Genomic DNA, 13,095 nt, shown 5'->3' with positions numbered 1-13,095 from the left:
TTTGTGAGCGATAGCTAATGTGTGAAAATAGACTTCAATCTTAACCTTTGAGACGGACGCTTATCTTATGCTGCTTTATTGGCTATAAAGATGAGCACAGGTGGACTTTTGCCTCATAGACATTCACACAGCTGCTTTAAATGTACAGTACATCTCATAAACCATGACCACAATAAGGAACAATGTTTACAAAATAATATTTTATTTGTGTGCAGATGATTAGCAGCAGTGCTGTTTCCAAAATGTTAAAAGTTGAAACATCCATTATAAAATACAACTTAGATCGATGAAGAATTGTATTGATGAATGTTGAAGATGTTTTTAACTTTAATGTAGCTTTTATTTTATTCCTTGGTAAACTACCAATTTATATTCCTGAATGGAAAAAAGTGCCATAAATTTAGAAGTAATGGGAAACGTTGTCAACAGAGGGATGTTGATCAATCCACACTATAGAAAAAATTACGCATAAGTTTGAGTGAAATAGCTAACAGCATCAAAGAAGCAAGAGTGAATTCATAAAAAATGCTATCCCTATCCTTACACCTAATCCTGCATAACTTCTCCCTAAAATCTAAGGGAAATGGTAGGCGAATAACATGGTTCTTAGCCTAAACTTGACAAACTGTCCATCAAATTTGGTTGGTTGATTGGAATGTAGTATCATGCAGTACCAATGCATGCTATATCATCAGTGGGCGTTGGCAGGTTTTACTTACGGTAACGGTAATCTTCAAGCAAATGATTCAAGTAATCTTATCTCGCTCTCATTTACTGTAATACGTAAGTATCTTGTTATTTTATTGTGCATGACTTATGAAAGACACGATAAGGAAGAGAAATGATTTGCTAGACATACCTGCTATATTTATATTTCTTCCTTCAAAAACAGATGCTCACGTACCGCACATTAGCATGGGAACGTTATGATCGTAGCAAACAACGTATAAACAATAAGAAAAGTTTGAGGATATTAAACCCAATCTTTAGATATGTTGTTTTTCCTCACAATTTGCTTGCAATAAATGAAGCGTGATGGTGATGATCGATGGTAATACCATGATAATATCCAGTATCATGACGCACATAAGTAGGTTATGTACCTCACTTTGACTAGCCATACTGTATTTATGTAGGCTACCATTAAAATCTTATTTTATATATATATATATATATATATATATATATATAATCTTGCTTTGCAATCATTGTTGCTTTGCCTACTCTTATAAAGGAAGTTGTTGTCTAGTGTTAAATTCATTAACCAACATATGCCTCTGAAGAGCTAAAAAGGTGTGGTTTAATAAACAAGACATGAAGCAGATCTCAAATCCAGAGTTTAATTTGCATCTGAGAAAAGTCATTTAGTTATGACTACATTTCAATCTGTACTTTTTGTGACACGTTTGGAGGGGGAAAATGTCATTATTTATTCAAATATATACAAACAGTTTGTCTCAAACATGTTAAAACTGATTCAGACATTGTGAAGTTGGTTTCTTTGGACATAAAGCCACAGTCTTCACTGGTACATGTTTGGACATGAATATTGTCTCAAAAGGAAAATCAATCTTTCTGAATCTCCACCGACGCCACTGCAAAGACAGAGAACATGCAACATGAACTATACATGTAAGAATGAAATGCTAGAATATTTCATTTGAGAGCATTCATAGCTTAAAGTTCAGAGAAAATATACGTTATGCATTGAAACATATTGCTAAGTATCATTATGTATAACAATAACTGGGTTAGCTTACTGCTAAGAGAAAATCTATGCACTTTATGCATCAACAGACTATAAAAGAAACTTGGTTGGTTGCAAAACTGGGTTTGTTAAATGTTAAGAGAAAATTGTGCTTGATTTACCTTTTCTTGCTGCTCTGCATGCGTTTCAGGAAGGCGCAGATGGATGTGATTTTAGCTTTAGATTTCAGGAGTTCAGCATATCTATTTGTGAACTCAATGTCGCCCAACTGCCTCGTCTGAAGCCCAGATCTCCTGGAGATACAGGCCAGATTCAATGTCAAAGTGACAAGTACATCAGTTTCAACCATGTTTATCAATTTATTCTCCATTTCAAAAGTAGATATTACAAGAACCTGCCTGAGAAGAACTTTTGTTCTCCACTAGGAGGCGGCCTGCACTTAAACTACACATGACAAGACCACAAAAGTGACTTATTAACAATCAAAGTTTACGACACCCACCCGCCTTGGTCTGCAACAAACGTATCTGCATCATCCCTGGGAAACAACACATTTCTGGCAGAAAAGATGTCTGTTCTTGGGATGCTGTCCTCTTCTCCGAGATACCTGCGATGATAAAAGCCAAAACAAAAATGAGTCGATACATCAACTGTGAAGTTTTATCAACGCACAAACTGTGTTTTTCAGAAAAAAACATAAGGTCAGAAAATTGAGTATCTTATCATCTCCAGACGGAAGTGAAGATAGTGGGATGAAGAAGTGAGAAGGAAATCAAACAAGGACAAAGAGATAAAGATCTAACAAGATTTAACGGGTCTAAAAATACATGACTAGCCAAAGTTATGAACTTGGCTTTCATTTTTATTTTACAAACAAAAGACCAGTTGAATATTAAGCAAGTTTTTGAAGTTGAACATGACCTGACCTGCCCAGAACCGGAAGGCTGGTTGCGCACTGGATGAGAAGAATCGCAAGGATGGACACCTGCGTCAGACTTGTGAGAACAGACATTTCCACACCTTAAAAAGACAAAATGAGGATTTTTAGGCTGAAAGACAAACCAGTTTTCATTGCAATCAAATGTGTGACAGAAGAACCTCATTTGGAAATGCCACTCACCCTCGGTTTGAAGCTCTGGCGGCGGTCTTGCAGTTCTCCAACGGTTCTTGTCTGGTTTTTTTATTCCCATCCTTTTTGTACCCAAAAATCATTGATTGTGAAACGTCACCAAGATATCATAAAGTCCTATTCCAAGTGAGTTTTATTGGCCTCACTATTTGCTTTTTCATTAGCTATTTGCCAACAGTTTTCCTACACTTAATGTGATGCACTCATGCTAATAAAGATAAATATGATTAACAGTGTTGACTTCCTTAATTGGTGGAGAACCGGTTGAGGGGGCAAAGGAATTGGTTGATATTGTTGAGATTGCAAATAAATCAATGAGGAAGGAAAAGCCGTGTTGAAGAGAAAGGAGATTATGGGTTACAAGTGAATGACAGTAGTAAATATCATGATTATGGTTCAGTGAACTGCTCAGTAACTAAGAATCAGCCAGTATTTCTCACACACACATGACAACATCGCTATTGCTCATACTTATTAAGGATTTAAACAAACCCCTTTAAATATTAAACACTGGCACAAAACCAGTCCAGCACTATTTGTGCTACAATTATACCTAAAATCAAGGTCTGCTATTACACTATGCAAGTATATTTCACCTGGCGGATGTTAAAACTGGACCTATAGCAACAGTATCGCAACCACCCACACACTAGCATTGTAGCAGTAAACAAACACTCACATTTTTTTAAAAATACACAAGTGAGTGTATAACTAGGTAAAGTTCACCTAAAAATAAAGTTCTGGCATCATCTACTCAACCTTATTTTGTTCAAAACATGTGATGTTATTTTGTCTGTGGAAAACAAAAGGATAAGGGTGGTTAGCAGAGTTAGCTTAGCAAGCTGATGGTTTCCATGCTGCAATGAAAGTGACACAGTCATGTGGTATTTTGTTTTAAGTATCATAAAAAGTGATATATAACTCTTGCACTATATTCAAAGTCTTTTTATAGCATTTTGTGAGAAACCGACTAAATCATTTCCCACAGTAGCTAAATCTTGTTTTCTTTCTTAGCAGTGTTCATGCATTTATCATGTTCACAATACACACAAAATATTAGCAAAGGTGAGTAGATTTTTTTTGTAAAATAAACCCAATTTTTTTCACATGCAGTATCTTATGTCCACCAGTAGCTGGCGCTGTGACGTCATATATTGAGTCAATTGAAGAAGTGCAGCGCTTTTAATTAATAAAGAATGAAGCACTTTGAAAACCCAGTCAGGGGTTTTCAATCTTTTAGATGCCATGGACCCCTTATGATCATCCTGGTGCAAGGGCCCCCATCCTAAAATTTAAAGGCAGCTATATTTTCATGTAAAAAATGATTATCTTTATGTTATAATATTTTATTTATTTAGCCTACTGTTAAAAGTATACATGCGAAAAATAGTAGGCTATTTGGAAAATATTTAGTTTATTATTAGCTATAATTTCTCAATACAGTCCCTAATGCCAAAGTTTATGCCTAATGACATGTGTATGTTTAAAAAAAAGTGTATTTTTAATTGTCCTTCAGTAGTTTAGCGTGAATATGAGGACATTTTACAAAATTCAAATGAAGCTCTCGCTCCTCTTTTACAGACCCGACTCTTAACCAACTGCTGTGAATCACAGTCGCTTTTAAAACCATCATCATTGACTCTAATCGGGTTTATAAGTTTAGTCTGTTTTTTTTTTTTATGATAACGAGTGCTAAAGCTTTCTCAGGGGTTATTGAACACATTTGTTTCTGTTAAGAATGAGATGGTGAACTGCGGAGACAGCTGGTACGACCTCTTTTTATAGCTCTTTAGATTTATCTTATAATAATACAGAATAAGGGGGAGATAAAATGCGGTTAGTGAACCGGGGAAGACTGCGGGAATTACAACACTGGCATGATTTACCATATCCGAGAGGGTTCAAATGACATGCGAGTTGATGATGTTGTGAACGGCGCGAGAGATGGAAATGAGGGAACTAGAGCCTGTGATAGATATTCAGAATGATTGTTGAGTTTAATTTTGGGCTGGTGTCTTTTTGAAATATTCACTTGACATTTCCTACCAGCTGAGCTCAGTTCATTTAGATTAAATGAAGACTTTGCTGAAGTTATATAACAAACAAGGTGCGGCCACTACAGACAAGTGGTACCCAGCACCATCTTTGAATTTTAACGGTAAATGAAAGTGAGGCTGTGAGGAGTTAATAGTGGGTTGTATACTGTTAATTAGTGTGTTTTTGGATTGTTCTATTGAAGAAACACTGCAAAAATCTTTCCAAGAATTTTCAGTAGACAAAAAACTTTAGACAACATGAGCTGTGTAAAATTATAAGTGATATAGGAGCTTTATACAGCGAATGCCATTGAAAACATGTTAAAGTTTGCCTCGTCTGTAGGCAAAATATTCATCCAAACATAGACCTCTATATGTATATACACTGGATTAGTAATAAATTATAAATGCGTTCAGCATTCTGCAACAAATATTTTTCGGATTTTCTATAATATTTTAAGTCGTAAAGTAAGCAGCCCAGATAGCACACGCACGTCATGCAGACATCTGTGCGACGTCGTCATTTTCGAAGAAGTATATTTTAGGGTGTTTGCTCATCTGCAATACATCGCCGAGATGTCCCTGCCAGCTGTTAGAAGTATACATCTTATGACGTAAATAATTTAGAACGTTGGCAATCCACTCTTTTAAAGATATTTATCAGATGTTTATACGTCTGCAAGACATCTGATTTATGTAGCCCAGACATCGTTTAAAGATATTAAAATGAAGCGCATCGGCAGGCATGTATGATAAGCAGGGCAGGGTTGCCAGGTTTTCTCATCGCTTCATAAAGGCCAGAACACACCAAGCCGACGCCGACGTACTAGTGGCGACGAAAGCAGACTGCGGGGTTGGCTCACGTCGGCAGCGTCTGTGTCCAAAGTTGCCCTGACACACCAAACCAAGGGTGTGTCTCAATCAGTTCCCTAGCTCCCGAGCTCGTGAATCAGTATATCGTGTACACGAATTCGGGCACTGATAAGGACAGTAAAAGATGCTGGTTCACTACACATTGGGACACTTATGACTCTATTTCCGGTGACGTGACAAGGTCCTCATTGTACAACATCACTACTGGTATTTATGAACAACAACAGAGCTGATATTTTCTGGCATTACTTGTAATGTTATTTAAAGTACATTATGATTAATTATGTGCTTGTTACATATACGTGCAACATTTCAGCCGTGAATAAATTATAAATGTTAACTAGATTATGTTCATTACCTGTCTAGCGATGTATGTTTATGCTGAAATATAATAAAATAACGGTTTGTATTTTTAAAAACATCTATCGCGTATGGTTATGTGTAGTGAGTTGGCTCACGTGATTCAAGTTTCGCGCTTCAGAACTTCCGTTAAGGGAGCATAGTGAGCATCGATGCTCCCTGGTTTTCACGGTGCATTGTGGGACTTTTCAGGGAGCGAACGTTTCAGTGCCCTGGAAGGATTCTGCGATTGAGACAGCCCTTAAAATGGCCGACTCCCTGGTCAGTGCCCTGACTACTGAACTAGGGAGCTGATTGAGACACAGGGCAATGCTCGACAGCCGACGGCCAAGTAGCACATCCGTTCTGCGCCTGCGTGAGATGAAATGCCTTTCCGTACAGCAGGTGGCAGTAGCTGAACAGCCAATCAGAATGATCAGATGGCCCATCGGACCGACAAGCTCTGACGGCGATTCAACATTTCGAATCGGCCGAAAAAAAGCCGACGAGGACCAACTTCAGCCAACGGAGAGGAACACACTGAGAAAACTTAGTCGGCCGACCGTCGGCTTGGTGTGTTCCTGCCTGAGGTTGAACCACTGTAGTCACATTGACTATTTTAAAGGTGCCCTCGAATGAAAAATTGAATTTATCTTGGCATAGTTGAATAGCAAGAGTTCAGTACATGGAAAAGACATACATTGAGTTTCAAACCCCATTGCTTCCTCTTTCTTATGTAAATCTCATTTGTTTAAAAGACTTCCGGAAAACACGCGGATCTCAACATAACACCGACTGTTACGTAACAGTCGGGGTGTACGCCCCCAATATTTGCATATATGCCAGCCCATGTTCAAGCATTAGACAAGGAAAGGCAGTATTAACGTCTGGATCTGTGCACAGACAAGGTAAGCAAGCAAGAACAACAGCAAAAAATGGCAGATGGAGCAATAATAACTGACATGATCCATGATAGCATGATATTTTTTGTGATATTTGTGAATTGTCTTTCTAAATGTTTCGTTAGCATGTTGCTAATGTACTGTTAAATGTGGTTAAAGTTACCATCGTTTCTTACTGTATTCACGGAGACAAGAGAGCCGTCGCTATTTTCATTTTTAAACACTTGCAGACTGTATAATTCATAAACACAACTTCATTCTTTATAAATCTCTCCAACAGTGTGTAATGTTAGCTTTAGCCACAGAGCATAGCCTCAAACTCATAGAGAATCAAATGTGAACATCAAAATAAATACTTTACTCACATGATTCGATGTATGCACACAGCATGCATGACGAACATCTTGTAAAGATCCATTTGAGGGTTATATTAGCTGTGTGAACTTTGTAAATGCGCTGTAATATAGAGCTCGTGAGGCAGGGGGCACGCGATTTAAAGGGGCGGCGACTGAAAAATAGTTAATGATGCCCCAAAATAGGCAGTTCAAAAAATTTATTTAAAAAAATCTATGGGGTATTTTGAGCTGAAACTTCACAGACACATTCAGGAGACACCTTAGACTTATATTACATCTTGTGAAAAAGCATTCTTGGGCACCTTTAATGATGTCTTTCTGGGGCTTGAAATTGGTTATGACGTTGCCATCTATAGAGATCTTAATTTGTGTTCCAAAGATGAATGAAGGTCTTACAGGTTTGGAATGACATGAGGGTGAGTAATTAATGACAGAATTTTCATTTTTGGGTGAACTACAGACAAAGGAGACATACAAAATGTGCAGTGTTGGTGGGCCTCCAGGAATGTGGTTGAGAACCACTGCTTTAAGGCACAGTCACGTAAGTGATATTTCCGCTAAATTTTGTCTGCAAAAAAGGTCCATGTAAGCACTACTCCCAGAAGTCACTTTCAAAGCAACGTTCGCCAGCGCAGCAAATTCACGTGTAAAAAAAAAATCGCACTCAAGCGAAACTCCCGCTCGCACATTCCTATTGGAATGACTGGATTTCGCAGAGCAACGGTAATATTATTCAGAGCAGTGCCATGACAGGTTTGAAAGCAAGGCTGTGAGGGACAGAATTGACCGAATAGCAGTTAGCCAAGGAGATTAGTCTTACTTTTCGGATTCAAATTGGACCAGTCTATGTTTTTAATATGGATGAGTTAAAAGTTATGATCAGTCTTAAAGAAGAAAAAAAATAGATGGCTAACTTGCATAAACTACTAACACTATTCTTACAACCGGCCTGAGAAAAATACCCCAGTTATCTCACACGTGTCTCCTCTCCTGAGATCTCAACAATGTCTCAAACTGTGCTCATATTTGCCAAGATATTGAGTAAAACTTTACATTTTCAGATAACATTTTTGTGTTCAAATCAAAGAATCCCAAAATAATTTTCTTGATCCTACTGCTAATGCTGCCTATAAATCTAGGAGGCAACCAACAGAGGGAGTCAAGTGCCTTTGAAACAATTACCAGGGAAGTATGAAAGTAGCCAAACTTTCCTTTTATAATAAATAGCCTATAAAAATAGTCAAAAATCAGGAATATTCAATTTTGCACTTTCTCCTTACAAACCTAACTTTATGTGTAAAATTTGTAAAATGAAAAGTACAAATTTTGTGATTGTGGAAATGAGAAATGACAGGGGAGCACATCTCTGCTAGATCAGTGACAGTTTTCATTGAGTTTTTTCCAGTTGTTTGTAGATGACTTCAGAACTTTAAAAAAATATATATATATGTAAGTTTTAAAAAAGGACTGTTTAAAGACATCAACAACTTGAACTGACACTGCTAAACATAGGCAAAGATTTATGTCACACTTTTAAAACATGATTAAAAACGTAGTTTTTTGTCTTAAATGTGGTAGACATGGCAAAAGACAATATGAGTTGCCTACAACTCGATTTCATGAGAAAATATAACCATTTTGGTTGTTAGATCGTACAAAAACTAACAAATGGGATCGTAAGAATTCATACCAATTCTACAAAATGTTAAATAGTTATGAATTGCAGTGAAATTGTGTTGTGTAAAATTAACATCAACAGACTGTGACTGAATATTTTTAAAAGGTCAGCCACTTCTCCCTTTATTTATGATGTAAATAAATAACCCTGTTTGAATTCACTGAAGTTGAAAATCAATATTATTATGAATCATTTCCATGTGGGTAGATGAGTAAGCTGCTGTTTGTGTGTGTGTGTGTGTGTGTGTGTGTGTGTGTGTGTGTGTGAACCTGTAATCAAAATCTACACCATGACACAGAGGTAAACAAACACCCTCACTGTGAAAGATGTTCATGTAACAGATCACACCACATGACCATTTACCCATAATGCCCTCCTGCTGTCGTATAACTGCCCCGGCTGAGCCAAAACCAATCTCAGTAAGAGTATGGCAGGCGCGCGCAACAGCTGCACCGCTTCCGTCAGCCATCTGTGATCAAACACACTCAAAAACACGTATTGGTTAGTTACAGCTGGAGGGTTTTATGTCATTTTTAGAGTGTTTTCATACATGGCATAAAACTAACCTCAACAATATGCTAAATTGTCAGATATATCACAAATGTTATTGTGATCATTTTTTAAATGCAGAAGTTAACAAATGCAGCAAAAATATGCCTTTGAAATTGCAATAAAATTATATGGGAAAATTGTTTGCTTTGATGATATGGTTAGTTGTATTTTATTATTAGCATTTAGCATTGTTTTTACCCTGCTTTTTTCCACCCACCGCTGATTTAGGTAACCGTGTGTTGCTTTGCATGTTGATAAAACTTTCTTTTATATTCAGTTTTCCTTCCTAGATTTAATGTTACTGTCCCTTCACTTTAACCAAAGCTTACACATTAGAGTAAATTACTGTCTAACACTTCAATACATATAAGATTTAATAACGTCTAATGGTGACAGTAAGTGTTTTATTAGAATACTATTTAAGGTTTAATCTGACATTAATGAGTTGGGAATAGGATTGCGTAGATGAGACATGCACAAGTGATGAAAATGGTTTTATATGTGACTTAATAACAACACAGCAATTTATGCTGCAGTTTCTTAAACTAAATGCACAAATCAAAATGAAAATGTCAAATTTGGGGTGTTTACTTTTACTCTTCAGTCTAGAGCTAAAGAAAGATAACTGAAAATATCAAAGGATTTATGTGTAACAGCAATTGAACTTTCTCAGATAAGGATACTTCCCTTTTTCCTCAAAAACTGACCAGATCGATACTTTAATCAGGACACAAACACACAGAACTGTTTTACTTCCATAAACTGCAAATTATTGATCTCAACTGGAGCTTAAATGTGTGCAATGTGTGCAAAATTATTTTCACTTGAGAAAAACGCAAACTTTGTACTGCACTTATAATGGTAGTCTGTAATTGTGTCCCAAATGATGCACTATACACTGGCTGCATCCAAAATCACATACTCTCTCAAGTAGGAACTTATTTTGAATAATTAATTAAATCACAAAGCTAAAAAAAAAGTGTAATCCAGACATACTACATTTGTCATAATGTCATTATCATGTACCAGTGTCAGTTGCATCACTTCACTGCCATTCACAAAACCTCTCCCATGGAGTAGGAGGTCTCTGCAGAATAAAAGTGGGCGTTTCTGTATTTGTGGGTATTTTCAAACTGGTGGGTGTTTATATATCATGCAATGAAAATGATCCCCTTCACTCGTCCCCACCCCTAAACCCTACCCACACTCTGATGTGGACAAATCAGGTAATGCTCTCAAAAACACCCCCTGCCCATCAATCATTAATGTCCTGCAGAGACCTGTACTTGCTCCTGTGGCCTCATGGGATAGTAAAGTGTCCTTCACATGCACACTTCAGAATCTCGCCAGAAGCAATAGGTCATCCAGGTACTTTTTACCTACTCTTTTATGAGTATTGTAATTTCTGACATACTTTAGTCACATACTGTTTTTCACCTATACTATATAGTAGGGAAGTATGCGATATTACTAGCCCTACAACTAGGCTAAATTTTATTTTAGACAATTTTGCAGCTCAAGTAATGGTTTTCTACACTGAAACTATTACTATAAATACCAAAATACAAATACAAGCTGCATTTCTAAGTTTCTAAATTTAAACCTTCCAGATAGACTTCCATTGATATGGCATTAAATTAAACAAAACAAAAAGGTTTGTTGTTTGTTTATACAAACTGTGTAGTGAGATACAATAAGTTTCTGTGGTAATAATCAACCATGTCACAGATGCTGACCATAAAAACTAACTTGTTTTTAACTCGGGACATTCACAGCTGAACTAAAGTTGTTGACCTAGCCAGTTTGATGTAGCCCCGCCCCTTTTCAGCGCTGCGCTCGTTGTGTTCTGTCTTCCAGTTTGTATTTCCACATATTTATGAATGAACCGCTCGTTTTAAAATCTTCCCGCTCTACTGACATTTGAAATGACATCCGCCTCAATACAATGCTCATGATAACTTTCGTTAACTCTACAATAAGTAAATCCACTTCACCAGCTAATTACTCTTCGACAGCGATGCCACAGGAGTATACGCAGCAACCGCAAAAACTAAGCAAAGTCCCTTTAAGACAAGTCATTAAAAACAAACAAAGTCATTTCACTCGGCGGCCATCTGTGAAATGCCTCTCGGGTATCCAAGTGCAATCCTATCTCTTTGAATCTGGAAACATAAAATTCTTCAGAACTGTTCACTAACGATTAAATTTCATATTTGAAAACACTGAAATCTTGTTTCTTATGTTTAAAATAGCATTTAAAAATGCTTGTTTTTAACGCTAGACCAGCCAATCCGCATGCGCAGACGCGAGTCTGAGAACGCTGGATGGCTCTTTCACTTAGAAGGCGGGGTTTATTCGCCATATAGAGGGTATGCATGTGACGTCACCGTCGACCGTTAGGACTGCGGTCACGCCCACTGAGTGGCACAAAGACTGAGTGGCAGCATTGGTTTTAAGCATGAATGCAGCGAAAAACACACAAAACACATCCAAAACGGGAAAGGGCTTTGTGATTGACTGTACAAATAGCTTTGACACAAAATCTGAGGTATATTTTTACAGACTGCTGAAAGCTACAGAAAAAAGAAGCAAATAGTTCGCTGCAATTCACAAAAACAACTGGACTCCAGGCAAAGAAACATGTTGCAGTTATTTTGTGTCAAAATGTTGGATTTTGTGGTAAAATCATACCCTATATTGTATTGTTATATATTGTGTTGACAACTCATCAATTAAATATTTAACATCTTATATTCTGCATAATTGGGTGTTTTTAAATAAACGCTGACTAAAACTATACAAGTTTTAGGACTGGACGATATGATGAAATATATAACATTGATATAAGTGATCACCCCGATTTAGACTTAGCCTACCTATATTGTAGTTATAAAAAGCGTTCAAAGACAGATTTTCTTTATGTTTCCCCGGCGTCAAAATCAGGCACATATAAATTTCAGGAAACACGACTCCAGGCTGCATATCAATATCCATGGATTAGGTGTATTTGACATGTCATAAGCAACACTTTTGAGTCCAACCTTTAGTGTAATCGTTTGTTTTACTCACGTTTTCACAGTTTTCCCTATTCAATCCGGTCATGCAGTAGGTTCTTTTGCCACTCAGTCCAGCTTAGGGAGCGCATTCCTGTGGGAAAGTGACGTCGATGCATACCCTCTATTGGTGTTGCACTTTCTCCCATTCACAAGTAATAGGAGTGCACTGTCTTCCTATATATAAAGTCTTTTAACTAAGTTCAAATACAAAATTCTAAAGATGGCTGCGTACTTGTTTCTCTGGCGCACAAGTACCTCAAAAATGAATAATAACAATAAATCATTCAGAAAAGGTCACAGGTGTAGATATTGCTCTTTAAAAAGTAACTGATGGTTAGCTACAAAATAAAATTGAAAAAAAATCTATAAAAAGAGAAACTAATTAATTCATCTTTAATATTTCAATCAATATATATAACTATACCTATGTCGTATTATTACTAAATTTACTGAATTAATGAGTTTT

Source organism: Megalobrama amblycephala, linkage group LG15 (genome assembly GCF_018812025.1).
Source record: "Megalobrama amblycephala isolate DHTTF-2021 linkage group LG15, ASM1881202v1, whole genome shotgun sequence".
Taxonomy (NCBI): domain Eukaryota; kingdom Metazoa; phylum Chordata; class Actinopteri; order Cypriniformes; family Xenocyprididae; genus Megalobrama; species Megalobrama amblycephala.
Note: the sequence above shows the minus strand (reverse complement) of the source record.